This window comes from Xiphophorus hellerii, chromosome 2, assembly GCF_003331165.1.
Source record: "Xiphophorus hellerii strain 12219 chromosome 2, Xiphophorus_hellerii-4.1, whole genome shotgun sequence".
NCBI classification, from domain to species: Eukaryota; Metazoa; Chordata; class Actinopteri; order Cyprinodontiformes; family Poeciliidae; genus Xiphophorus; species Xiphophorus hellerii.
This window is the reverse complement of record NC_045673.1, coordinates 23,661,585-23,664,084: the sequence shown is the minus strand read 5'-3', so window position 1 is coordinate 23,664,084 and position 2,500 is coordinate 23,661,585. Positions and strand designations below refer to the sequence as shown.

General features: G+C 48.6%; 3 non-coding genes across 3 annotated transcripts; all 3 read left to right on the top strand.

Annotated features, from left to right (window-relative positions):
* The first annotated feature begins 615 nt into the window (after positions 1-615).
* LOC116712522 (5S ribosomal RNA) lies at positions 616-734 on the top strand. Its single transcript, XR_004337550.1, has one exon. It is a non-coding gene; the product is annotated as a 5S ribosomal RNA (ribosomal RNA).
* Positions 735-1,353: 619 nt separating this feature from the next.
* LOC116712516 (5S ribosomal RNA) lies at positions 1,354-1,472 on the top strand. Its single transcript, XR_004337549.1, has one exon. It is a non-coding gene; the product is annotated as a 5S ribosomal RNA (ribosomal RNA).
* Positions 1,473-2,091: 619 nt separating this feature from the next.
* LOC116713227 (5S ribosomal RNA) lies at positions 2,092-2,210 on the top strand. The gene has a single exon (XR_004337829.1). It is a non-coding gene; the product is annotated as a 5S ribosomal RNA (ribosomal RNA).
* Positions 2,211-2,500: the final 290 nt, after the last annotated feature.

Genomic DNA, 2,500 nt, shown 5'->3' with positions numbered 1-2,500 from the left:
GGTGCTGCTGTCTTTAAAATATTTCACATTGAGGGACACAACTAAGTGTCCCTCAATGTTTTGCCCCCACAAAGAAGCACGGCTAACCCTACGAAAAAGCACGACTAACCCTACGGAGAAGCACGGGAGACCGCCTGGGAATACCAGGTGCTGTAAGCCTTTTGGTGCTGCTGTCTTTAAAATATTTCACATTGAGGGACACAACTAAGTGTCCCTCAATGTTTTACCCCCACAAAGAAGCATGCTTAACCCTACGGAGAAGCACGGCTAACTCTACTGCAGGGGTGTCAAACTCCATTCCTCAAGGGCCACTGTCCTGCTACTTTTAGATGTGCCTCTGCTGCACCACACCTGAATAGAATAATTAGGTCATTGCAAGGGTCTGGAGAACTGATCTACACAAGGAGGAGGTAATTAAATAATTTCATTCCAGTGTTTTGTACCTGTGGCACATCTAAAAACTGCAGGACAGCGGCCCTTGAGGACTGGAGTTTGACACCTGTGCTCTACGGAGAAGTACGGCCAACCCTACAGAGGTGTAATCAAAGCAAAAAGAAACAAAGTGGCAACTGGCTTTGCTGCTTTACGAAAAGCTGTTCCTGTTAGCACATTGTGGCTTACGGCCACACTGCCTTGAGAACGCCCGATCTCGTCTGATCTCGGAAGCTAAGCAGGGTCGGGCCTGGTTAGTACTTGGATGGGAGACCGCCTGGGAATACCAGGTGCTGTAAGCCTTTTGGTGCTGCTGTCTTTCAAATATTTCACATTGAGGGACACAACTAAGTGTCCCTCAATGTTTTGCCCCCACAAAGAAGCACGGCTAACCCTACGAAGAAGCACGACTAACCCTACGGAGAAGCACGGGGGACCGCCTGGGAATACCAGGTGCTGTAAGCCTTTTGGTGCTGCTGTCTTTAAAATATTTCACATTGAGGGACACACCTAAGTGTCCCTCAATGTTTTACCCCCACAAAGAAGCATGCTTAACCCTACGGAGAAGCACGGCTAACTCTACGGCAGGGGTGTCAAACTCCATTCCTCAAGGGCCACTGTCCTGCTACTTTTAGATGTGCCTCTGCTGCACCACACCTGAATAGAATAATTAGGTCATTGCAAGGGTCTGGAGAACTGATCTACACAAGGAGGAGGTAATTAAATAATTTCATTCCAGTGTTTTGTACCTGTGGCACATCTAAATACTGCAGGACAGCGGCCCTTGAGGACTGGAGTTTGACACCTGTGCTCTACGGAGAAGTACGGCTAACCCTACAGAGGTGTAATCAAAGCAAAAAGAAACAAAGTGGCAACTGGCTTTGCTGCTTTACGAAAAGCTGTTCCTGTTAGCACATTGTGGCTTACGGCCACACTGCCTTGAGAACGCCCGATCTCGTCTGATCTCGGAAGCTAAGCAGGGTCGGGCCTGGTTAGTACTTGGATGGGAGACCGCCTGGGAATACCAGGTGCTGTAAGCCTTTTGGTGCTGCTGTCTTTAAAATATTTCACATTGAGGGACACAACTAAGTGTCCCTCAATGTTTTGCCCCCACAAAGAAGCACGGCTAACCCTACGAAGAAGCACGACTAACCCTACGGAGAAGCACGGGGGACCGCCTGGGAATACCAGGTGCTGTAAGCCTTTTGGTGCTGCTGTCTTTAAAATATTTCACATTGAGGGACACAACTAAGTGTCCCTCAATGTTTTACCCCCACAAAGAAGCATGCTTAACCCTACGGAGAAGCACGGCTAACTCTACGGCAGGGGTGTCAAACTCCATTCCTCAAGGGCCACTGTCCTGCTACTTTTAGATGTGCCTCTGCTGCACCACACCTGAATAGAATAATTAGGTCATTGCAAGGGTCTGGAGAACTGATCTACACAAGGAGGAGGTAATTAAATAATTTCATTCCAGTGTTTTGTACCTGTGGCACATCTAAATACTGCAGGACAGCGGCCCTTGAGGACTGGAGTTTGACACCTGTGCTCTACGGAGAAGTACGGCTAACCCTACAGAGGTGTAATCAAAGCAAAAAGAAACAAAGTGGCAACTGGCTTTGCTGCTTTACGAAAAGCTGTTCCTGTTAGCACATTGTGGCTTACGGCCACACTACCTTGAGAACGCCCGATCTCGTCTGATCTCGGAAGCTAAGCAGGGTCGGGCCTGGTTAGTACTTGGATGGGAGACCGCCTGGGAATACCAGGTGCTGTAAGCCTTTTGGTGCTGCTGTCTTTAAAATATTTCACATTGAGGGACACAACTAAGTGTCCCTCAATGTTTTGCCCCCACAAAGAAGCACGGCTAACCCTACGAAAAAGCACGACTAACCCTACGGAGAAGCACGGGAGACCGCCTGGGAATACCAGGTGCTGTAAGCCTTTTGGTGCTGCTGTCTTTAAAATATTTCACATTGAGGGACACACCTAAGTGTCCCTCAATGTTTTACCCCCACAAAGAAGCATGCTTAACCCTACGGAGAAGCACGGCTAACTCTACGGCAGGGGT